The 27868-nt window shown below is 33.8% G+C and overlaps 1 protein-coding gene across 1 annotated transcript in view; it reads right to left on the reverse strand.

Annotated features, from left to right (window-relative positions):
* Positions 1 to 10450, reverse strand: part of LOC113495495 (QRFP-like peptide receptor) — an 80059-nt gene extending 69609 nt beyond the window's left edge. Inside the window, exon 1 of the mRNA XM_026874277.1 lies at positions 10101 to 10450. The gene's annotated coding sequence lies outside the window, so the exon portion shown is untranslated. The remainder of the gene's footprint in view (positions 1 to 10100) is intronic.
* Between the last annotated feature and the right edge of the window lie 17418 nt (positions 10451 to 27868).

Below are 27868 nucleotides of genomic sequence, written 5' to 3' on the forward strand. Positions count from 1 at the left end.
GGTAAAGATTTATTACAAAAAAAAACATCTTTCTTATTGACATTCTATTCTAGACAAACTATTTGAACACACCACTGACCATGGGCCTTAGATCTTTGATCAAATTGCTGTAATCAATGCGATTGCCAATGTTAGCTAATGACTGAATTTTATTAGTTTACAAATCCTGTGCGCTTTTGATTTTAGATCCAGAATCTAGGTTTGTGGTGCTAACATCTCAATGAACTGATTTTATTGTATACATGAGCGTAGACACTAACACGTCTGCGGTAATCAGCCTATTTTTATTAGGAATATGAAGGTACGTTACAATGGCAACCGTTACAACGTCCTTTGTTGATTTAATTTTGTTGCCACAACGAGGCTTTAAATGGTATTCCATGCTATTAATTTGGCTTATGAAGTCAACTTATACAGTGCAAAAAAGTATTCATAGTTAGACACCAGTATTAAAACCTATCTGGTCCGCATGCTATAAGTCCATTTTATGAAATCTAGCTGAAATCCGGCTGAAAAAGTTTCGTCACTAGTTATCGGCTGTAGCTAACGAACGGACGGATAAAAACTCATACTGACGTGTTCCAAAGTTAACTACCTCCATACCAAAGTTTATCAAAATCAGCAGTTTGGGCGTGAAGAATTAAAAAGCATTCACACATTTTTTTTTCCTAGCCTTCTGTGTCCCACTGCTGGGCAAAGGCCTCCCCTAAATCCTTCCACGACTCCATTCTGGGCCGCATAGAACCAGCCTGGTTGGTAAGCGTTGAGGTCGTCTCGCCACCGCTTCCTAGGTCGCCCACGAGGACGCCGTCCATCCGTTGGCTCCCATAGTGTGGTGACTTTGGCCCAACGATCGCTGTAAATGCGGCTAACGTACCCCGCCCAATCCCATTTTAGCCTGGCAGCCTTTTTGCCGACACATAGAATAGAATAATATTCTTTATCGTAGACCAGACAATAACGTTCTTTACTTACATATACATACTTTCACAATTTATTATTATTAATGTTTAAATATGAAACAGGTTCAGATATTCATGTATCAAGGTGGTTCCAACATGACATTTACAACCACAGAAGGTTTTTATATATCCAGAAAGTTTTCAGGTGCATACAACAAAGAAGGTGAGTTACAAGACGCCTAGCCCCCTTACAAGTGTGTCTAACAAACACCCTATCAAGCAAGCAGCCTGTCACAATTACAAACACAACTTCAACTAATCAATATGGCTCTACAATTCATTGCCCCACTTCGTAAAGTTATTTTTAGCATTGTTATCGTTCTTAAATGCTATTTTTCTAGGAGTACAGAGGACTTAGCATATAAAATGTTTTTTTTTATTTATTTAATATTTCAGTTTCTTTGCCATATCAAACATGTTTGAACGTCTCGGGTACGCATAACAAAGATATTTCATAATAACATAGCTCTAGCAAATCTTAATTCCCTTCATACTTTTACAACGTCCATTCATTTCCATTCCGAGTTCTACTTTTTCTAGATAACCTACACACCTAACTATTATATAGTAGGGATGTTATAGTTGTGCGATTTCGGATACGATTGTAAATGAAAACTGTTTTAAATTTCGGATAATTAACCGTGTTTACTTCCGATAGTAAATAGTTTAGGATGATTCTCATAACGAATTGTAAAAGAAAAAACCTCTTTACACAGACCCCCGACTGTGGTCACAGTTCCGCTCATAAAAAGTCATTCGGCACAATCCGAAATTATCCGAAAGTTTAACATCAGCTACGTTTACGAATAATTCTTTTAGGATATCCATATTTAGAAAATCCATTCGTTGCGGACATTCACAATTCGTATATCCTTTCAGATACTGAGCTCCGTAACATCCCTACTGTGTATACTACTACACTAAACTCCAGGCTATTCCCGTACTTCGGCCACATAAAACGGATCTGTTCAAGCGATTAGTATCAATTTTGTGTTCAATTGGCGAGATTTATCGTCTCCACTGCACAGGGTGTTGCCTAACCATCCGTTTGTAGGTACACCTTTATTTTGGTGGGATAAGTTTTTTTTTTTTTTTCTGTGATACCACTTCTACTTGTAAAACTAAATAAATGCGGACAACATCACATACATTGTTCCGAACCCAAAGTAAGTTGCTAAAGCACTTGTGTTATGGAATTCAGATACAACGAAGGTAGTACAAATACCCAGACCCGAGACAATGTAGAAATGTGATTTTTTACAGTGACCCGACCGGAGATCGAACCCGGGACCTCAGACCTTGAAACGCCACTCGACCACGGAGGTCGTCACTATTTTTTTAATGAACGGGACTCAGCTGAATTTTCATCTGAATGAAATGAAACTGAATATCGAACCCAACACGGCATAGGAAAATGTCAAAAGATCTTTTTATGGATCTAAATAGGTAAATATTTTTATTTTCATCTATAACATGAAGAACTAAAAAAAGAAAAACATTATTTGTGACAGTAACGACTATTTATAACTTATAATGCTGTCTTTCTATTCACAACGTTTTATACGATTATTATTATTTAATGCTCGTACTAATTTAGCTTAAAGTACTGTTGTAGTTTCTTTTTTCAAATACAAAAATTTCTAGAAAAATCTAGAACTTGGTCGATTAACTTTTAATGACTTGTTTACACGAATAGATTTACGATTCCTGTAATTTAATATAGGTTTTTATAGTCTTCATATTTTGGCAAATAACATGAAAATTGTATATTTCTTATACAAATGTCTTGTTAGTTGTGAATTATATTTATTTAATTACTTGTTTACTAACGTTTAGTGTAATAAACTTTTTTATTTAGTGTGTATTTGAAAACGGTAACATGGAAATTTCACAGAACACGTAAATTTAAAATTATTTTTAAACTGTGTAATTTTTTATAAGAAAACCTACATGAAACTATGATTTATTTAACTTATAAAATTACACTAGTTTGAAAAGTTATTTCAGGTGAACATTCGGTATTGTATCTTAAACGAAATTCAGAATAAATTATTACAATATCTTATTTATTTAGCAGTCATTACATGAAAATAGGTTTATGTGTTTGCCTCTGCTTACTCGCAAACTAGTTAGACTATCCGTCTCAGTATTAACCAATCTCGTTAGCAAAAAAAATAATTGTAGCCATAAATTCCACAATAAAGAGACATTTTTTCCGAAATAAATATTTTAACATATAATTATCCTCATACATTTCAGATAATATGTTTATGAATAATAAAGATGGCTGCAAATTGGACACATTTTCAATTTCCGTAGATCTAGACAGGATTCACTCACAGCTCGTTATGAATCCATAATGGCATTTAAATCAGTCGAATTTGTGGGTTTTATAGAGAAATTGCTTTTTGGATCCATTCCAAATAGATACATAATGTTGACGTGGGCTGTCTAAGTAAAAAAAAGTATATTTATGCGTAATAGTAATAATGGCAAGAGCGTGATAATTTTTACAGCACTTTCAAATGTGTCTGTTGCAGTAAGTGAGTTTAATTATGAGATTAAAACGTTTTCTATAAACGCTTGAAAGCTACTTTACAAACGCACACATGTATATATTAATTGATTATCATTTCTTTCTTTAAACATACTAAATATTTTTTTCTTTTCTGCAAATAATTTAACGAAACCTGAACATGGCCTTCCTAACAAAACCCTAATTCTATTTGTACACTTAAAGTTACTAATAAAAATACCAGCTCCATACGTCACTCTTTTGTCCAAAAACATTTACATCAAACGAAACTGTCACTCCTAAAGTCGTATCAACAACGTTTTCCCAAACATCAAGAGTTACCCTTACAAAAAAAGGTCACATTTAAGCATCTCATTCAACATTTTCCTTAAGAATGTTAGCGTTTTTCTTCACTGGCAATCCTTTTAGTATGATCCCCCTTTTTCGGGTAAAAGTTTGCGTAAAATGATTTATGATCAGTTTGTAAGTCATTTTATTCGAAGTAGTTTTTTTAGCGTTTGTATAGTTATGAGCCGTAATGGCTTTGAGTAGTTTTTCTACATATTGAATGGCGTTTGAATACTTTTTTCAGACTGTATTTTGAAGCGACGGACATCGTTTCAAAAATATCTTATAGCTTGAGGTTATTTATTTATTTATTTACACTTTTATACATTCAATGTACAATGGCGGATTTAATGCCTGAGGCATTCTCTACCAGTCAACCAAAGCGTGATGCAGAGATATCTAGAGGCGATCTCTCCGTCATAAAAAAATCTGAAAATCCTCAAAACCAATAACAAAAACATGTTTACAAAGCATTATCTCATTATTGCTCTATAGCAAACACTCACTGCACTAATAACGTAGGCACATAAAAGATTAAGGATAAATAAATATTTTCAAAACAACGTATCCCCATAACACCGTCAACATGGTCACCGCAACGAACACATTATAGAACATTTGTTTCGGGATATCTTAACGAAGATACATCGAGGGGGTCAGTTTTTATGTGGGCACTGTCCACGCGACGTCGCGTCGACGGATTTGTTCCACTAAGGGGGGCCACTGCCTCCTATAGTAAGATAGTGATAAAAGAGACTCGCGCTCTACTAAGCGAAGAGCGCTGTCTCGCTCCAACAGTAACACCAGTCTTACGAAAAGTTCATGGTAGGGTGTCAGTTATTTATTATGATTCAGTTATGGCGCTTGAGTTATGCTTTATGAACGATTTTAAATGATAGAGTTTTATTATAGCCGTTACTGTCATTCAGCTACCGGTTTTGTAATATCTCAAGAGCGTTTCGTAAGAAAATGTATATGTCTGAACAGTACTAAATTGTCGTTATTGTAAATTAATTGTTTTCTTTGTGATTATTAAAATATGAGTAACATGTATTCATGAATCATTAAACTTGTATTCATCGGTAAAAAATATTTAAAAGGCACAGTAGTTTTATTTAACGTACTTTGAAGGTCAAGAATCCAAAGTAAGGTAATCGGCAGAATTTTAGACAGTAGCAACCTTCCCTTCGACTCCTCACATCTTACCGTAATTTAAATTGACATGACAGATCTCAAAAGCCCAAAAACGAATAGCACCAGGGCATTACTATACAATACTCTTTGATAAAACCTCTTTCCTAAAACAAAGAAAATGCCAAGCAAAAACACCCTTACAAAATGCAACAATAACATCTCACCATCTCATAAAAAGTATAATATTATTACCAGCTTCAGAAGATAGCAATAACTGTAACCAACATATCACAGGCCTGCCTCTGAAGTGGAGATGGGTTGGGATGGGCTGAAGATATCTGTAACTCATACTTCAAGTGACGGTCATGGGCTGTTTATAAAGTATATGGGAGAGAATTGGAAATCGGATTTTGAAAGAAGGCCCTTAAGTATTTTATAAAATATCTCTATTGATAAAGAAAATTCATTCTCACTAACTAAATCGAAATAGTTATCAACAGGAAGTTTCTCATCTTTAAAATGTAACGTAATTTGTGTACTGGGAATATTAATTTTTCCCTCATTTTTGATAAGTATTTTAAACAATTTTATTTTTGTTTTTTTTTTAACATTTCCTAGAGTATATATTTGTCAGCCCCATCACCCCTTAAAGTGGTGTAAAGGTAGTCCAAATCTGTAGATCTGTAACTCATGCTCAAGTAACTCTCATGTGCTGTTAGCTAACTATACGGTGGAGTGGCCGGGCGCGGTGAAACAAAATACTATCGTTAACTTAATGGCCGTATTGTGTTTACTTTTAATACAGACAGAAAAGAAAAGAGCAGACCGATTGGAATAGGATTTTGTAAGAAAAATAACTACAGTATATATATTATATATACCTTTAGATCGATTTCAAGCCTCGGCAACCAAGGATCCAAATCTTTTTTTCAGTGGTTAATTGTCTATCATTTTAATGACAAGTGTTGTTTTTTTTTCCAGCCCGCTGGAGTCGACAAGCTAAAGTAAATTCTGAACCTTCGACAACCTTCGACTTCAAGGTCCAAGGTTTGGATCCTTAGACGCACCAATGTGTTTTCGAATTCCTGTGCCCATTACAAAGAAAATATCAGTTGCTAAAACGGTGATGGAAAACACCATGAGTTAACCAGTAAAGCTAAAATTAATCTAGGGTGTGTTAAAACCTAGTTAGAGGCCTACGAGCATTTAAAATAGCAGTATCAAACATACGAATTACGTTACATACGAGTACGAAGTACTTTATTAAAAATGACGCAAAATAACTCTTATTGAGACACAGATGCAAAGATGTATTACGTTCTCTTGGCAAAATGCAAAATATCGAAAGATAGAAAGGAAAAAAATAAAAAATTACCACTACGAATACTAACGGTCGCATACAACGTACAAATATCACGAAGGTCTGTAAAAACATTTTATTCATCAGAAAAATGGACGAAAAATGAATATTACTACGACAAAAGGCTAGCTCTTAAATTAAAAATATCAAAAGGCGAGCAATTTCCATTCATATAAGTTTTAATGCTGCAAGGCCTTTCAAATTGTAATCATTGTAACACATGTTGTAAGGGCTAAGTAAAAAATAGGGCAGGCGCTAGTCGGACTCGCGATCTGTAGCACAAAAAAAGTATAGTTCATTTTGATTGTAATCTAATACTCGTATTTTGAATTGCGACACTAACGGGCGCATGATGCGATGCGCTGACGAAGAGATTTGAGATTTTTTACAGCTCCAAGCTAACTTCATAAGAGTGCTTTTATATCCCATGGTTAAATAAAATCGGAATAAATCAATCCTATCCTAAATAAACCCTATGTGTTAATCCTGATTATGAACTATCTGTGTACCAACTGTACCAAGTTTCGTTTAAATCCGTTGAGCGGTTTTTGCGTGAAAGAGGAACAAACATCCAAACATAAAAAAGCTTTTGTGTTTATAATATTAGTAGGAAAATATGTATATCATGTGCTAAACGCGTTAGTCGTGTCATAGGATAAATACCTTAAAACAAGTAGACTGCAAAACTTTCATCTAAATGCATAAACCGTTTTTTATCAAACATGTCAAAAACAAACTAAATTAAAATCGATCAATCTGTTCGGGAACTATGATGCCACAGGCAGACAGACACGTCAGAATATTAATGTATTGCGTCGGGAATGAATATTTTTAATAGTTCAAGCAGTTGTTAACATAACATGTAAATATTTATACTTATAAGAAAGGAAACAATCGACATCGATTTTGTATCCCTAAAACAGTAGCTAACAGTATAGCTGTGTACACTTTTGAAGTCTAAAAATTTATATAAATAGGAAAGTACTCCCGTGAGTGTTGTAATAGACAAATAAGGAAATATCCGGCTACCCTCTTAACATAATCCTGTCGTCTTTATAGTACTTATGGGATAAAAAATTCCACATTGATTACATAACTCTATTAACTATGAATACTGAAATAGGATTTATATAAATAGATAGTAAAGATAAAATCTTAAATTAGTGAAAAAAGTATGAGAAGAAGTCACGGAATACTCCATTTTAAGTTTAACTATTTAAGGGGTTTGTTGCACGAACTAGATAGAGATTGTTTAACCATCTTAGCTAGAGGATTTTTTTAATAATAAGCTAAATAGGGGAATGCGCCACAGTTAATGAGATATTTTTGTTTAAGTGATATTATTTTATAACTAACGTGAATTAATGAGCCAATTCGTCCCCTTATTATCCTTAACTGAACGAATAATAATTGTAAAATAATTTTAGAAGTCCAAGCCAGAAAAAAAATGCCCGACATTTGTAACACTCAATAAAATACCGAAGCCAAAATTATAATAAAATTCTTGCTCATATTTATAGAATTATGAAATAAGATCTGTACATCAATCAAATTAATCCATTCCTTCGGTAATGGATTATCTACAATACTTTTTATTCCTACATTTCTTTATATACCTTTGATCTGAAACATTTGAGGCGGTCAATGATTTTTCATCGCATCTTGTCTCGACTCACTGGCACAAATTTTGATTGACGGATAATTTGAAATGAGAACCGAGATCGGGTGGGATTTCGCGTCTTACAAAATTAAATCAACAGGAATTTAAGCGTCAAATGTACAATTATTGCTGTCAAATTTCGATACGGAATTTGCGATACGTCATTTTAATAATAGTACTTTAAATTTTTGCTGGGCTTTTTTATTTAGCTAACATTGCTGGGATTCGCTGCTTCTCTCTCTCTCGAATATATAAATTTGTCGTGGTTGTAGGTTAACTCCTCGGAAAGGGCTGAACTGGACTGGGAGACTTTGGATGAGTCTGAGAATCGGACACCTTTTTGTCAAACCCCTAAATGTCAGAGGTAATACAAACCTAAGATTTTCTTTTTAGTATGTAATGTTTCTTTCAAAATATATTCCCTAGAAATATTTTTGTAGCAAAATAACGTCGCTGGGTCACCCAGTTTCCTTATAACGCTAATTGGCACGAAATCTCTAAGTTTCCTAATTACCTGATTAAAAAAGTAAAAAACTAATTTATTTACGGACTCTATGAAGGATTATAATTTTAATATAAAAATGAAATAAAAATATCTTTTTTCTTAAGACTTACTAGACTGCTACTTGTCTTTTTATTATGTGACTTCTGCAATCCAGATTAATATTTTGCTTTCTCTATCTACTGACACATTACATAAAATCGTATTTGTCAACAACAATATTTTCAATTTCATGAATAGTAATTATTAATCAATCTCATTAATAGTAATTATTAATAGGTACGTTAATTAAATACGAATTTGAACTGTGTTTGAATTTTGAACGAAACTTTTTTAATGCCAATGCCAGTCATATCGTTTTACCCGCGCGAATACATTTTAAAATTAAATGTCAACTTTGTATTTGTTTTTTTTTTCTAGTGGCTGTTATTGTTGATTCAAAAAAGGTTCTACTATTATAAATCGAGTATGACTTAATTTGGTTTTAGATACAAGCCTATTGTGAAATAATTGAATATGTAGTTTGAACGACTCACAGACGTAACAATTTTTTGTCTCTATTATATTATTTGAAATATATTATCGTACTTTTTTGCGGATCACAAGCTTTTGTATTCTTAATAACCTTGTGTATTATATATGGTAGTAACATTGTCCCAATGATAGGCCTAAGATGCCGAAGAGTCAGATAAAAACTTGTCAATTCATGAATGACAAAAGGACTCTTTGAAGTGAAACTTCTTTATCGGCGTTAGACAAAAACGGTACGCGTCACGCATCACATTTTTTGTAGAAATAATCACTTGTATTTCTTAATCACATCAATGGTGAAGTGATATGAATCAAAATATATTTAATTTTTATTTCCTGAAATGTACTGCGACGTAGTTTGCTACTTAGAATTAAATTGTGAGATAAATATAATTAAAAAATCTCTTATTTTTTTTTTATTTATCTATAAAGCTCTATCAATAGGTACAAAATTGACGAAGTAGGCACATAGAAAAATACCAATTCTGAGTAAAGGAGGCGTGTCGTGTGTACGAAAATAAAAGGAAAGAGGGACTTACATATGGACTCCACTAATTAATTACTCACACATATGTTACAAGATATGTAGAGATACATGGTTACTGGATCAGAGATTTTTCTTATATTTTATATTATCGGTATTTTTATCCCATACGTTATTATTGTAAGTTTAACAAAATAGGTTTATATCATAAATGTCATAAGGGAGAGGAGATTTAAAACCTTTGACGAAGCACTTAATTGATCAGTGAATCGTGTTAAATAAATAAAAAAATAAATGTATGGGTAATAATTTATTCCCTACAATTTAAATTAAACATAAAGCTAAAGAGCTTTAGACATGTAAAACATTTTTCTTCAAAGCGATCAATAAAAATTAGGAAAAAAAATTGTTTGACATTATTGCGGACACACGGACATTAACTAGAGTACTTCCTAAATCCATGGATTTATGGCACTTTTGCTCTTTGAAGATTATCATTAAAGCCATAGAAATAAATAAAATCATCTAAAAGTCACTCATTGCCTACATCCCCAATAACCTATTTTCAGGGCTACCAATTAAATAAACGAAAAAAAAAACTTACATAAATCGAAAGCCCGCTCATCCGTCGAAAACACACATTCACACAAATTAATAAAATACGAACACTGATAAACCACTCTTTAATTATTTTATTTATCACTTGTATTTACGATAAAACTTTCGCGCGGGAAACTTGAGGAGGAGCGGCGTAGAGACGTCCGCACTCGACGCTGGTTGCGCGACAACTAGCGGACTGGCCTACTGAATTTTCACACCCACGGAGTTTTCATTTGGATCACGCGTCGAGGGCGGGAAAGCCGCGTTCGAGATATAAATGTTGAACATTGTCTATGACGCGTTCAGTGTTTGTAAGGAGATCTAATTATTGGCGGTAAAATAGTGTACCGCGCGTAGTTTTTAATATTTATGTAGATAGATGTTTTTTGTTTTTGTTAAACTGTGTATAAAAGTACGTTTAGATAATGTAACATAATTAACTTCTCCTAAAACTAGACTAGTTTGGTTTTCGTTAGCTCTGAGCAATTTTGTATTATTTCATATTTAATAATCAGTTTCAAGACAAAAAATTTGCAATAAATTAAACTCAATTAATATTTACATTTTTAAAACTTTACGCTTTGTAAGTAATGTATTTTTTTTTAATGTAAATATTAGTTTAGTTTAATTTATTGTAAAAAAAATTGTCTTGAAACTGATTATTATTAGTTATTTTAAACTTTTAACCCTCTTACTAAACTTTGAGTAGAACTTTTTGATACAAAAAAAAAACAAACTCGACAAAAACGTCAAAAACAACAAAATTGTGCAAACTTAAAAGCTTACGTTATTTTCCGCATTCTCAACGACCACTCTTCTTCTATAAAAAGAAACACTTAATAGATCCATTCATTATACTCGACCACTTTAAAATTTCACGCGAACTCATCAATAAAAATTCCATTCATTGTTTTATTGGGTCAAGGGTAACTACTAAGAAAGTCATACAAACGACCATACAACACGGATGACGTCGCATACATGTTTTTCCTCTTCATTTCCTAGAATCATACTTGTCATACATAAATGTGTGATGTTACCGCGAAACGTTGTGTTATTGGTAACAGTTTCCTGATAGTATTAATTTTTGTGTGAATGTTGGCATTTTTAGTGTTTCCCCGTGATGGACTTATATCTTTTTACTAGAAGATTCATAGCTTCGCCAAGTCATAATAACTGCCAGCATAATATGTGTGTAAAAGAACAAATCTAATGATTTTTTGAGGGATATACAATTAATTAATAAAACTAAATACACAAATAAATTAATGTCGATCCAAATTCAAACTGAAAACAAATATTTTTTCAACCATTTCATTCATGAACTTCAAGAAAAATACAACAATAATCCACATAGTTTATGTACTATTTGATTCATAAATTTATTAGGCCATCAGCACATCAAAACATGTCATTTGTATAAATTAAAAATAAATTCGGCCACAGTTGTTTACTCAAACGACAAAAGAAAGACTTGTCAAAACGGAACCGGATCAAACTGAATGAAACTGGCCTGGACTGGATTTTACTGGAATTTGTTTATTGTTTTAGCTTCAATTGTTTACTTGAAGTTTTGCTGTTAAAAAATAATGTTTACTGGCAGAAACCATTGAAATTTACATGGATTGAAGTAGAATTCCTTTTTAGTCTCGACTTTCCGATTTTAGACTTCTTTTTGACAAAGTAAATGAAAAAACAGCCTGTCAAACTGGTTCTGTACTACAATTATTATGTAGGATTATTGATAATTATGCATGTAGAAGCAATTATTAAGAACTTTTGTTGAGTAATCTTCGGACTTCACATGTATAAAGACATCCAGACTCACAACCATCCCACAGATGCTTGTATTACGCGGGGATCGAAACCGCGACTCATCACACAGTGGGTATGGCGTGGTAACCTCACCCACTCGGCTATTAAACATATACATATTACCAAACTTTTCAAAACATTTACTTTCCTTATCCCCACTACAAGAGTCATTGAACTGTACATAAGTAACACGTACCCACAACATCTTTTGTTGATGTTCATATCAGCTTGATCGATGCGTAGATTAATTCTGTTTACGGGCAAACAAGTGTGATTGATTATTATTGAACTGTTCCAACTGACTTGTTAACTTAATTAACTTAAATGTTGGATGCAGTGAAGTTTTTGTGGGAGTTCCCTTGGACGTTGTTTATGTTCTAGGTATTTTTGTATTTCCACTTCTGAATCTGTTCATTGGAATTAGAGAGAACGTTATTATGTCATGACCGATTTTCGAAACGGCGTTCAAATAATAAAATGTATACCAGTTAATGGGTGACGAAGATCAGGTAGGTAATCGCTTGTGTAAATTAGTAAATGTTGAAAAGTATGAAAAGGGCAACTGGATGTTTCTTGACTACTTTTGGAAGTCCCTGAAAAAAAAATCCTCTTCAATGTTTCTTAAAGAAAAATCATTTAAACTCCATCAAAAATGTGCATTCCAATATCTAAAGGTGATTTATGTACAGGATATCCACAAGTGTTGACATCTGATAAAATAGCAATGTTGTATCAATGACAAATCAATCTATTGCAATCAATTGAGCATCTCCAATCATTGCTAATGCAACAGTACAAAAAAACATCTAAATTTAAACATTTAAAAAGCTTCTGAAACTAAATAGTTTTCTCAATCGGTTTTAATTTTCAACCTTTGAAACTAGAACTGTAAAACCAGTCGATAATGCAGAGAAACGCATAAAAAAGTTACATATAGATTGAAAATGTAGGGTAATATGGTGTTACGATGTGTGCTTTACAACACTCTACTGAGGACTTACAAATCTTATAGTGAGTAGGTTGTAGTTGTTAAAGAGAGACAACGTTCAACGCCATGTAGTCCCGTCCTGCTTCCACTGTAGCAATAGTCGTCTTACTTCAAGGGGTTTTGGTAGAACCCCTTTTTTTGTATCGCGGCTGAATCCTCATGGACACCCACTCTCTCGGAGGAGGAATTGGTTAGTGTCAGACTCTTAGTGACTAAACCTGAACAGCCGTGTAACGTCATCCGCGTTTTTGTGTCATTGTATGTCAATGCGTTGTAATCCTTCATACAATATTTGGAAGAACCCTAGACGTTTTCAAAATCAACAAAATTATGGAAAAGGACGTTCAAAAATTCAGGATACATCGCACTCGACAATATAAAATGGACTTTTACGACAAAAATAATGTACCTTGATAAAAATAAGATGTTACAAAATAATTCACACGTGTATTATAAGCACTCGAAGCATTTATTTGAACGAGATCGTCTCTTTTTGACATAAGAGATCTTCTTTACTTTCTCATAGTACAGGAACTATTTGTCTATTATTACTATATCGATGAAAAAATTCAATTATTCGTCGTTCTATTATTGGAATATATGTCAAGGTCAAAAAATATTTCAGTGTGAGAAAACCCATTAACAAGAAAATAAATCATTTAGCCTACGACCGTGGGTCGAATTGAAAGAAAACTTCAATATATTGATAACATATGTATTCATGTTACCCTTCATTCACAGTTTAATATTGAAAACTAATGTTTTGTACGTACATCAATCATTTTATTTTAAGACGATCATAAAATTGGGCCTGTTTAGGCTGTTTACAAACTTAGCAGTTCATATTTGTGTTAAGCTTGTAGTTTGAAAAGGTAAATCAGTCATGATCTACTAATAACATCTGTGAATAACACTGTTCATTTAAAAACTATAAAGTACCTTTTTAAATTGAAGGAGAGGCGACCGGACGAAGATTTACTAAGAAATATATTATTTTATTTGTAAAAATACACTAAAAATATATTTTCATAAGACTGTGACTCCATAAGGGCCTACAATCTAGTTGTAATAGATTTTTGCTACTTACTTATGTATTAATTAGAATTACTTTTTTTTAATGGGAACAAACAGATTTAAATTTAATTTAATTTAAACACTTTTTTACTTCTGTATACACCGTGATTTTTTAGTCGTCTTACAAAAGCAGCCCAGTTCATGTATCCGACGTAAAATACCCCTAGGCGCGATTTTAATTTTTTTATCATCAACTAAGATAATAAATACGAAGAAAATTAAACAAGAGAAATCTGAAATATACTCTTAAAAATGATAAAATTGCCGCCGCCCGCGCCCCTCACCATTGTTACAAGGCTCGGACCGCGCGAAAAATCACCGTGTATATTTGTATTGACTTGTTCCGAGTAAAAAAAATTGAAATAAAAGACTTGCTATAGAGTTGTCGGCCTGCAGTATCGTATGTAGCAAGCCTAAAATACATTCATGATTTTCGTCAGTATCAGCTTATAAAACTCAGTGAAATATTTTCCTTGTCAAACCAGAACTGTGAAATCATTTTCTACCATTTCTTAAGAAAACTGTAAACCTTTCTATTTCCATAACTATTTATATAACAAAGTAAATCTGTCCAAACTAAACATAGTTTATTTCTTGAGATTTTTATTAATTATGTATTCAATATCAAAATTATAACTTTAATCAGGATAATATTTAGAAGTATTTTGTTTTTAATAATCGTAAAACTGTTTAGTTACGAAAAATTATGGAAAATATTTGAATTAAATATGAACTTTGTCTTTTAAAGTGCTTGGGTTTTGAAATTAATTTATGCAATAAAATTCTTCCAAACCCTAATACGCTACATTACCTTAAAGCATTTTGAATGTCTATATTATCAATGAAAATATTTTATTATGATTTTGTGTCATAAAGTATTATTTTGATACTTTGTCCATTCCACAAATTATTCTTCCATGTACTCCTTCTAGGGAATATCTGATGAAAAAAGTAAAAAAGTTAAACAATTACAAGTTTTTAGAAATAGAATGGAATTTGTAGAAGTTATAAATTACGTGGAAGTTAAATATTATTCCGTACTGTGCTTGCATTGGTGCAGAACAGAATTGGTTGTTATATTTTTATTTTTAGAAGCTTTGAATATACTCTCTACGCATTCTTTTTAAATATACTTTACAGCCGCGCAAAAAGTTTCAATTAGGTCATTCATCGTAACACAAATTCTTGGCATGAATTCTTATTGTGGTAGGTTGCGTTACATTATTGTTATAATCTTTATATTTTTTATGAGCACTGTATGAAAACATAATAAAACTTCGACGAGATTTCAAATTTATGTACGTACTGAAAAAAAACCTGAGACTTCGTGCATAATCGGTTTATTTCGTTTCAAATCGTGTTTTTAAAGTGTGCGTTGTAAACATTCTATGTAAAATGCTTTTATTTATATGAATATTTATTTATATACATAGTAGTACTGGAAGCCAATAAAATGGTTTGAGAAAAGCTAATCGAAAAAGCAAGAAAATGTCTTCAGTGTTGAGCTAATCGTGCCTTTTCGGATTCTTTCGTGTAACTTCGTACTCATTCGTTTTTCTTCGTTATTCCTGGACTGTATTTTAGTTACAACTTTTTTCGTCACTTATATTTTTTCTTTTTGCCATTTCTTTTCCACTACAGGAGCCATTCCTGTTTAGAAAAAAGATTCTGCATTACTTTATAAACTTCACTCGCATTTTGAAATTGTCTGGACTTTAAAAGAGACTGTGACTAATGAGTTTGTTACATTTCTTTTCAGGGTAGTCTGATAGGAAATGTCGACTTCAGCGTTCTCAAAAAAAAACATTGAAAATGACGATAATATGTTCTTCTTGCAGAATACATTTAATTTCAGATCCTTTTTTCTTTATTTATAACTCATTCTTAATTTAATTTATTATCTACAATATTGATACCATTAGCATTTCCATTTTCTATTATAGTAAAATCGTCATAAGCATACCACAATGTTTCCGAATGCAGATAAAAGTTGTGGGTCAATGTTACAATAAAAACATTTTATGAGTCGTAATGTTTACGAATGATATCCCAATTCGCATTACTTTAGTGATTAGACATCCGTATATGAACTCTTTGCACAAGACTTGGTAAGTAAGACAATTTTGACTGGCCTGTTGGTCTAGTGGCTTTAGGACCTGACTGCTATACCGGAGGTTGTGGGTTCAAATTCCAACCAGGACAAATGTTATTGTGATGAGAACGTTGTTTTTTTTTCTGTTTTTGGTAATTATTCGGTAATATAGAATTTAGGTCTTTATAAATTCAGTGTATAAGTATGTTTATCAGTACTCATAATACAAGCTTTGCGTAGTTTGAGACAAGCATTGTGTTAAAGGAAAAAAAGAATGATTTACAAAACCAGAAATTCTACTTCTTTTAGCTAATAGCCGAACATGGAATCGCTGTATTGCTAAAACACCTTGGGATCATGAAAGAATTCATGATCATCAATTTTAAAATATCACAAACATAAAGTCACTCAATTAGCCTGAAACTAACTCTCTATTACATCTTAACAAACTTCAAAAAACCTACCTACTATTTAACGTATCTTTACTTTCATTTAAACCCTATACATACATACCTATCTACTACGGTTCACAAGATAAACAGCAACGACTAGCAGAGACAATAGGTTAGGTTTTCATTAACGACCTTCACTATTCCCTCCAAAAAGGTACATCCCTATTTACCCTTCGCCATTTCCATGGATTGAGGGACACTACAGCCATCGTTAATCAAAATGGTTATGCAAATCACTTACATTAAGAGGGTTTCCCATAGTGCCAATAACACCATTACTATCTGTACTACGATCATTTCAACCGACTTTAAATTGGAGGAGGTTCTCAATTCGCCAAAAAAAAACAAAAGAAAAACAAAATTCGCTTTTTTTTGTTTGTTACCTCAGAACTTCGGACTGCATGAACCGATTTTGTTGTTTCTTTTTTTCATTTGACTCGAAATATCTGCAACTAGCTGTTGCCCGCGACTTCGTCCCCGTGGGTAGAAGATATAAGTTATGATTTATACCTGGCCTATTTTTTTTTCACATTTTCCATTGTATCTTCGCTCCTATTAGTTGCAGCGTGATGGTTTATAGCCTAAAACCTTCCTCGATTAATGGTCTATTCAACACAAAAAGAATTTTTCAATTCGAGCCAGTAGTTCCTGAGATTAGCGCGTTCAAACAAACAATCAAACAAACTCTTCAGCTTTATATATTAGTATAGAAGTATAGATTATTTGACGAATGGGTAAGATTATTATATATTACCCATTCGTCAAACTTATATATATGAAAAATTACTTCAAATTGGGCTCAGAAGTTTCTTTTTACGACTCCCCCAGTAAGAAAAACAAATGTAATAGTTGTATCACGTGGGGTTTCACAAACATATATATGAAGTAGGCTTCTTGTTTTCGTTGCTAAAACAATTTTATGAGCGCAAATCATTGTGCAAGCGAGAGGCCACTACCAACAGTGTAGAAAGCTACCCTCCTCCCACACCGACAAGACTCTCCCTTACGTAGTAGCGGTAAAGATCGTTATTCTAACAATTATATTGGAAGCCATTAGTAGGTCAAACACGATTAAACAATACATCGCGTCACGTAGCATTTAATTAAGTTTGAAATACGTGACGACAATTATACGTCACACTTGATTCTGGGATTGCTATTGTTTGGTAGTTGGATTAATGTGATCATATTGTTATTGTGTTGGTTGTGGGTGACAGCAGAGGAGAGGCATAAGAGAGAAATCATATATTATGGAGAATATTATAATTTCAGTTCACATGGCAAAGTGGTTTCTTAGGTTTACGAGAATGTTAGACATTGAAATGAAACTATATGTATAATATCATGGTCACGGGCAGACTGCCCGATGATACCTGCAAAAGTATCGAAACTTCGGGAAGTAGAATCTAAGGCAAAGTTCCTTGCTTTTGTAATGCATAAATGAGCATTGATTATTACCACTTATGTTTACCTATAGATGCCTCAGATAAAAATACTAATCTGCAACAATAAAACTTTAAAAACAACTTTACATATCCGACGACAAACCTTCAATGTAGAGACAAAAGCTAAAAAAATAGGTGAAAACTAAGTCTAAATTAATGTTTAGACTTCTGAACATAAAAAAAAACACGGATAGTGACCATTGAAAATCATCACATTTGTATAATTTTACACAATGTCTCGAAACACTATCGCCAAGAAACCAGACCATCGTTCCTTTTCACGAAGGTAATATTCAATCAAAATTAAGGACGAAACTGATACGCTTTGGAAATAAAAATCTCGACCAAAATTTAAGCTTTTAGCCCCGAGCCCCAATAGAATCAATAATCCTAATTGAATAAAGATGGCGACAGAAACCTGATTCAGTAAAGATGCTGATCGGATTTCAATAAGATGAAAATTGATAATATCTTGATTCTTCCCGTCTCTTTTTCTTACAATTCTGTTTAGAAACAATAGAATTTAACAAGACTTTACACCAATATTCGTCTATGATTAATAAGCACGGGTCCTTGAAATGTATAACGACAAAATCAGATATTTTATTAGATTTGAATGTATTGAAAACCTTTTCAATACATTAAATTTTGTTTTATAAAACAGCTCTCTCAATAATGAATCCAATGTAAAGCGAGGGTTTCAAAAACCTACAAATCACGTGCATAAAGGCACGCAGACTCGGAACAGTCATTCGTGAATCACCCAAATGCTTGTCCTACGCGGAGATCGAACCTGCGACACGTCTCGCACAATGGGTTTGGCGTGATGACCTCAACCACTCGGTTATCCGTGCAGTCAATAGTTTTATTACATCTCGATACTTTCTAGAATACTCTTAGCACTAACAGTTCTTTTGCACTTACTTGGATTGAACTGGGAACATTATCAAGAATGCCTCATTGGCTATTCTAACTACCAGCCTTTAGTATGCCTAGCTACATCAGTTAGGTTTTCTACTTAGTACAGTAATAAACACGGTAAAAAGCAATGTTGCACAACGAATTTAATTTATTTCCCAAATCTAAAAGCTTACTAACGAGAATTTAGATCTGTTTCAATCATTCAGAACGAGTTGATACTCTGGAACGCTACACTAGCGCTAATTCACATAGTGGCAGAAGTTGGAAGTGCACTTCATTGACATGCATCTACGTTAATAATGTTACGTAGTACAATTTTAAGATCAAATCAAAATTAAGCAGGCTGACAACAGGGCGCCAATTCTGCTATTTACAACAAAAATTTGATGATTTAAAATGTCAATTTTCGTATTTTCTTAAGCATATTTCTACACAATAATTGGAAATTCAGTGCAGCATTTTATACTCAAGGTTAATACAATCGAACTCCAATTATTGTATTGGTAAAATGCTTTAGAGAATAGGAATAATTTCAAATTTAATTCAATTGACATTCATCATTCACCCGCCATTGTAAAATAGCAGAATCGGGGCCCTGGTACAGAAGTGAGACATCAAGTTGGGTGCAGAACAATGCCCTGAAAAATATGTAAAGTACAAACACCACCTACTTCTGGACTCGGGAAATTAAGTTGTTATTCAGCAGAAATATATGGATTAAAGGAAAACAGAGCATATTTAATACAAAGGGAAGTAAGTGCCAACATTTTTTATTTGTTATTTTCCTGAGACAACGGGAGTTAAGCGGCGGTTATAAATATTTGTTATAATTTATTAGGGGTCATTTACGGAGGTTGGCCTGTTTTTTTTCTATAATGTAGGATTATCATTATACCAATAGCTTGATTGAAACGGTAAATTAGTAAACAGACATAAAGTTTGAGATAAAATAATCTCAATAATTAGCAAAATAATACGCATTGTCACACCTTAGCACGTTAACTGTTTTTCTATTATTTTGTACATAAAAGACATGTTTATACATGAGGTTAATAAAGGTCTCTTTGTTTTTCATAATTTAATTAGTCAATTCAGCCTATCGAGACAGAGGCCTCCCCCAAGTTGCCTAACAACACCAGATCCTCCACCTTCCGTATTCAGACTTCACCTGTCAGAATTTTGCAATTATAAAAAAAATAAAAAAATGGAATTCATTAGTCTCTGTCTTTTGACCACAATTCAAATATTCGTTCTAATGTTTTCGGTCTTTTTGTTTGAAGTAACAAAAACTAGCTACTACTAATAGCATCCATAATTATTCAGAAATGACTATTACTATAATAACACTTTAATTTCAAGACGAAAGTCGTATCACAGACTATAAATACAGCAAGCCATACCTTTATAATTTTGGCAGTACGATAAATAATATATTTGAATTATAGTTAACTGTGCCAACGCGTGAGCTTGTACACCGACCGCGGTTTCCCACCTACTACAAAACAATTGGCGACTGTTATCGCACTTCGCTTTACATTGCCGCTTTTGTTGCTCAAAGATTTAAATAATCTGGTACGTATACGGCAATGGATGATGACGTAAGGGGGAGTATTGTGTATTTTATGCGTCTATGCCACCTGTTCGTTGATTTTAGGCCGTTTGAGACAGTTATCGCACCTGCCGCCGCTATGTCTGGTCGCGTTGTTATAATGAAGATAAGATCAGAGGATCAACTTTGTAAAGGTAGTAAAAAATTATTGATTAATTTCTTTCGTCGAACCTAAAATACTTTGACGAATTGAGTTTTGTTGACTATATCTTTTGACAAAGGCTTATGTTCTGTTCTGACAAAAGGCATGTAGAAGCTTTATTTATAAAGTTAAGCCTCTTAAATATTAATGTATAAATGGTATGTAGTATTTCTGCAAAGTTATTATTAATGATGGTACTTATAATCCTCCATCATAAAAAAGTACAGTAAGCCTGAGATGCCTATCCGCTATTACAAATCACACTAATAACGGTACAGACGTAGTGGATATAAAACATACAGTTTGCACCAACAGATAAAAAGCCTTTCCGCTTTATCGTCAGTCAGTACTGATAAAAACAGACATTAAGAGCTCATTTTATTTATCCCTACTAATATTAAAAATGTGAAAGTAATTATGTCCATCTGTCTGTTACGCTTTCACGTTTAAACCACTGAACTGGTTTTAATGAAATTTGGTACAGAGATAGAGATGACCTTGAGAAAGAACATAGGATAGTTTTTATCCCGGACTTTTGAAGAGTTCTCTTGGAAACGCGATATAACCGACCTCGATGCGGGCGAAGCCGCGGACGAGAAGCTAGTGTTTTATACAAGATACAACAATTCCTAAAACTGACTTATGTTGTGTGTCATAAAATATCCTAAGTTTTAAAAACAAACCAAAGTGAACCTTCTGTATATCACATTTAGTATTACAATGTAGACGTTCATTTATTCAGTGCGGCCAACGTAAATCATGCGCGCATTACGTAAAATATTTCATTTGATTTATAATTATATTGATGTTTATTTTGGAACTGAATTATATTAGGGATATATTAAAATATCGTTAATCTAACGATCGGGTAAATTTTTATAATGGCTTTGTTCTATTCGAAAGTTATTAGTCTCTATCTTAATACGATTTTTAATTAAGACTAAGATTTAAGGCATATTTTTGTAATGAGCAAGACTTTAAGGCACGCCAAACAAACAGAGCGCGACATGTCGCAGGTAGGACAAGCATTTGTGTGATTCACGAATACTTATTCTAAGTCTTTATGTCTTTGTATGCAATATGCTTATCATTATGTATGCATAGTGAAGATATAGCCAAAAACAAGGAAAAAGGGGAGAAAGCGAGAGACAAGTGGAGGTAGGAAAGAGAAACGTATTTTCGAGCTTGCAGGCTAGTCACACAGAACTAGGTACTTCTTTTATTCAAAAGAAAAAGAGTGCAAGCATTAACAATACTACCATAAATACATTATATCAGTTTCGCTCGATTCTCGACTTCTAGACATGTATGCAGCATGACAATTAAAAAATCTACTAAGCATCTCTGTCCTAAACAAATGAATTAAAAGCAAAATACAAAACCGAACTAAATTATTTCCTTGCACCTTTTGGCTTTAATTACCCATATATTATGTAACTAGCTTTTGCCCGCGACTTCGTCCGCGTGGTTAGAAGATATAAGTTATGATTCATATCTGCCCTGTTTTTTTTCCACATTTTTCATTGTATCTTCGCTCCTATTAGTCGCAGCGTGATGGTTTATAGCCTAAAACCTTCCTCTATGAATGGTCTATTGAACACAATTTGAACCAGTAGTTCCTGAGATTAGCGCGTTCAAACAAACAAATTCTTCATCTTTATATATTAGTATAGATATAGATAATGACCCAATTATAAAAAATAAAACCAATTCAATTGCCTCTAAACGAGTCCCCCAACATAATTAAATACTCAGAAATAGTCCAATCATAATAAACTCGTATTTAAAACATCCCAAGTCTTTCCTGAAAGCGAGCGCTGGCGTATTGATGGCTTTCTTAGAAGTTATTGTTGAAATAACGATGTGCCATCGTCGAGCTATACGCGGAACGTGGATTTGTGAGTTTTAGTATATTTCGTTGTAGTTCCCTTTTTATATGTCTAAGAAAAAGGGTTGGAATGTTTGTGGTAGAAGTGATTTTTTCCAAAAGTCCTGTTCCCCGATTCTGCTATTTACAATGGCCGATAAATTAATGGCAATTGGATTAATTCCGATACTCTTAAGCATTTTACCATCACAATAATTTAAATTTCACTCACTGTATTGACCGTGAGTGTACTGTCCCTTACTGATTTTCCAATCATTATTATTTCCAAGAGAATTCGAAAAGTGTAATTTAAAGATATTTTCATTCATTTATCTGCCATAGTAAATGGCAGTATTGGGGCCCTGTAACTTAACCTGTTAACCTTTTATATTAGTGTTATGGATTTATATAAAAGAGTTGCTGCTTTTTGCAGCCGTATAGAGCCCTGACACGTTTAATAAAAAATAATACAGTTTGATAACGAAATGTTATGATATCCCATATGAATGAATGTAATGAAATCCCCCTAAACACAAGGATTAAATTACTTAGTGCGAGACAAAGAAAAGTGTTGCAGTTTTGAACGAGAGTGATTGCTTCCACCGTCTTTCCACGTATATAAATCAAACATTTCATTATTTTAATTTCAATTCTGTTCCAGTTCACGAATATCTTCATCTGTAACTATAACTCAATTTGTTGAGTGCACCCTCAGAAGCTTGTAACGGAGCCATCATTCAAAGATTGCTTGCGTCATAAAAGGTCCAATTTGCAGTTTGACGCAAAATATGACGCAAATGAAATTCTAGATTTAAAATGAAGGATGAGGGAGAAAGGTCAATATACTGATGGGTCATATTACATCGTATTTTACTATTGGTATGTGTTAAAAACTTTTTGTTCAAGCTTTTCATGGTTTAAATTGGTTTATTCGTTATACGGTAGTTAGGAACCCATAGTAAAGCTATAACTGCATACAAGTTGATCACAGGTTAAGCTAAACTTGACACTGTCTTCTCGTAGATGAGTGACCATCTAAGTCTTAAAGAGTTCCTCCGTATTTGGCAAGGCACGTTAAATTGTGCTTCCCGGATGATATTCATACAACTTTGGCAGTCGCTACAGGTAGGTAGTGTAGGTAGAAAGTCTGACAACCAGTCTTACTAAGGGTTATCGTGTTGCCCAGGTCACTGCATTGAGGAGGTTCGCTGAGATTTCGTACACACTGTTTGATATAGTCCTGGACATATTTCCTTATATAAATAACCAGCTTAGATCCGGACAAAGATCATTAGATACTCAATAGATCACTCTTATAACCAGCTCAGCGAGCTCGGTAGTAAACAACCTGCCACCACCCCCTATTCCAGTTAAAACAATCAATTTTAAAAGTTAATATCACTTAATTATACTTTCCACTTATTATGCATTTTACATTTTTCCCATAAAACTGTAAGAGCAAACTAATCAATCTTCATAACTGTCTAAAACTTTGCCTCGAATACATAGGTCGGTTCCTTCGTGTGTCATTATGAAGTATTGAAGTAATATCGGCAATGTATAGTAAATATTTTTGTGGGCCCAGCTGTGCGGTTACATGTTCTAGATATGACAGGCGTTTTAATATCTAGTCGGCTTCTCTACTCCATTACTTTTGAGGCCGTATTCTGAGAGGCGATTAAATGAAATATGTTTTAGCAGCAATTTAATCTATCTTTTTTAGTTTAGTGGTAGGAAAATCATGGCCCATGAGATACATAGAACCTACAGATCTATGTATCTCATGGGCATTTTGACTAGCCTGTTGGTCAAGTGGTTAGTGACCCTGACTGCTATACCAAGGGTCGTGGTTTCGATTCCCACCCAGGACAAATGTTTTTGTGATGATCACGATCATTTGTTCTGTGTATTTAGAACTATATAATTTAGAAGTATGTTTATCAGTGGTCTAGTACTCATAACACAAGCTCGGACCGAACACGCAACGCATAGAGCGGCTTTAGCATTGTGACTTCAACCACTCAGCTTTCCTTGCAGTCTCGTCAATCCGTAGAAATAAAAAACAAACCCTGAACATACGACTTTTACTTCACAATACAAATAACAAACAATCTAAAACACCTTTTACCAATAACCCTCGTCCTTGATCTTGAAATAGATCTTTACAGCATCAATTAAAACCGAGCCCTTCATCAAAAGTAGAGATTGATCGGAAAATAGTATGCTTACCATTGTTATACTTATCGATTCTAAGGGCCTAGTTAGACGATGCGAAAAACACCATGCTAGTTGCAATACATTGTGTACGCACGCAGCTCGGGTATTTAACGTGGTATAAGATCGCCAGCAATGTATCTCGCGTCGTCTAAATAGGCCCTAAAATTCACTGTCATCTGTGACGTGTATCAGCATAATTTCAAATCAGAAATAATCCTGGAACTAATGAAAAGGTCACGATTTGGATTAAACCATCTCCTATTATACCGCAACAGCAATGAGCACTTAGAATCGTTAACGATAACCCTCGTCTAAAGAACAAACAGTTGTAATGGGCTTACTTCAGGATTAATATGAAATGTGAATCTATTTTCGATATCTAAATTATTAAATTATGTTGCATCATTTAATATTTAATCATTCTCACAATAGTTAAAATGAAAATGTCTGAATTTCATATTGAATAGGTATTATGTTGAATACTAAGTGACAAGATATTATTAAAAAAAACCTGTCAACTGTAAGTCGAACTCGCAATACTGAGACTTCTGAACAACCAAATTAAAAAAAAAAAACAGTTTTTCTAGAAAAATGTACCCAAAAAGCTGTTACTCAAGAATCAATTTTAGTTTTATGGTAACATTTATAATCAACTTTCCACCCAAATAATAAATATTGCCATAAAACTAAAATTGTTTCTTATATTAGAGGATTTGCTTATAAATTGCTTTTGGGGCAAAGATACCTTGATTGGCAAAGTTGGCTTGTTTGACCGTAACTGCTATGATTGTCTACAAGATATTCATAGTAGTAGATTTTAGTTAACAGAGCTGATAATACTACGTCTTGCGCCGTGTGGTATCCTAATATAATTCTTTCGTAGGTTTTCCTAACCGGATATTCGACGCTCCGGCCTAAATGTTCGCCGGATATTTAGTATCCCACGTCCGACCCAATCACTACCCGTGACGGCCTTTTCAACGCTTATTTTTCGGATTTCATTGCATGTTCTATCTTGCTTGCTTACTGCTATATCCTTATGTAGTTACTTTAGGAACGGGCAAAAGTAGCAAAGAATTATAAAACACAATACTAAAGATATACAACTTAATTTCTCTATCACAACTTTTGAACTATAACTTTGTCCAAATTTTCAATCATATTTTTCAAATCGGAACTGTAAGCCGACCACCACATAGTTGTGAAAAGGCTAGGCCGATGATGATTTTGCAAATCGTTAAATGTTTTCACGCTTTTTTACCTAGTTCACGGCGTCCGTTTACTGAACAAAGGCCAGTAGCCTAAATCTCTTCACAATTCTCTATCCTGGAAGATGTGGAACCAGGCCCAAGCCAAACCAGGTTGACAACGGCGTCGCCGTCCATCAGCTGGTTCCCATTATATGGTGATATTTACCCAACAGTAACCGTCCATGCTTTTAACGGGACCAACACAAGCAAAAGCCTGGCAGCCTTATTCATTCCTAAGTGTAATATCCCCATATTACTAATTGAATAAAAAATCATGACAAAAACAGTTTTCAATTTCCCAAATGCTTTGCATGATTTTACAAATTTCTTTCAGAATAGGTTGGCGTATGAAAAAGGCAGTGGAACGGAAGCGTCATTAATCTCTCGCTAGCTACATGTGTCGGGGTCAGTGTGGTGATACTGGATGAGAAAAACTAAGCGTTCGCTTTAGAACGTTTAACTTCAAATCTGTTATAGGTTTGTATTTTTAGAAACACATTATAGTGATCATATATTAAGAGATCGATTTGTACTCACAATGTCTTTATACTAGTCAATTTCAGCTGAGCCATTAACTGCATCTGAAACTTGTTGCAAAATTGCATTACAATGAGCAGGAATACGGAGATCCCTTTTGACCTAATAACCTTATAACATCAAGTAAAAGTGACTGTCAGTCGGTGTCGCCTTCGAAGGGCATATAAGGCTGCATGCTACACTCTCATTACCCACCTAATTCGAGCAAAAAATTAACGAACGAATCATCAGGTCATCTCTAAAGAAAGCAACCTCATTAACACCGACAATCAAATATTCCTTTTCCCGTGTATCATAAACTTTCCACCGAATTAACATTCGATCTATAACAACGTCTTCTGCTAATATAAACCAAACAGAACCATTCTCTTCAAAAACGTACGTTAGAGATCGTCGTATGATAACTAGGTTCAAAAGAACAAACGCACTGCAGCAGCCGGTTACATTAACCTAACTAAATGACATGTAGTATCGCCCACGCCTTCCCCTACCAACGTATTATGGTACTTGAGCAAAATATACGGAACAATATTGCGAGCGAAACCGCTTTAAATGTGTGTCGTGGTAGGGGAAAGAGGTAGGTGATGTACAAGGCCCGTCTTACGACGCATCACTGCTTTTCAGCACAGAGTAAATATGTGTATGTCTTTAAGCTTTTATGAGAGGAGGTCCACTTAGCTGCACAAGTTGATCGACCACAGGTTAAACTACGCTTGATACGATCATACCGTTTATGGGTGATGTGGGTAGTGAGTTCGAGAGGCACGTTAAATTGTAGATCTGACCTCCCCAACTATATTAGGGACAGTATGCAGACCGAACGCAGCATAGAACCGCTTGCTGAATACCAGCTATTTGTTATTTGACCTCCTGAACCCAGTTTCCTATTCAACACGATACCCCTTAGTCAGATAGCAAAGAAATCCGTGCGTAAAACCAAAATCGAGCGAATCCAGCTCTCAAGTTAAATAAGTAATGAATGACAAAAACTTGATGTAAAGTTTCATTGGCGGTTATGGACAGACTTTCCCCGCGTATATTTTCATTTTGTAGACATCCTACGTCGAGCCACGCTCAAGTGGGTCATATTTGATAGTTTTACAGTCAGCCGTGCTCTGTTTGAAAGTGTTCCAATAAGTTAACACACCCTTTATTTGTTTACTATTGGTTGCAATTTTTCCTCTGCTTGAACAACAACAAATTTTCCAAAGGTTGTTCGTAATTTCCCAGTTACTTATACTAAGACTCCTCTAATAAACAGTGATAGAAAACATGTAAAAAATTAAATTTGCCAAATATTGGAATCTGAAATCGCCAATCAATGCTGAAACCTTCCCTATATTGGAAGAGGCCTAAGCCCAGC

The sequence above is a fragment of the Trichoplusia ni genome, chromosome 6 (genome assembly GCF_003590095.1).
Source record: "Trichoplusia ni isolate ovarian cell line Hi5 chromosome 6, tn1, whole genome shotgun sequence".
In the NCBI taxonomy this organism is placed as follows: Eukaryota; Metazoa; Arthropoda; class Insecta; order Lepidoptera; family Noctuidae; genus Trichoplusia; species Trichoplusia ni.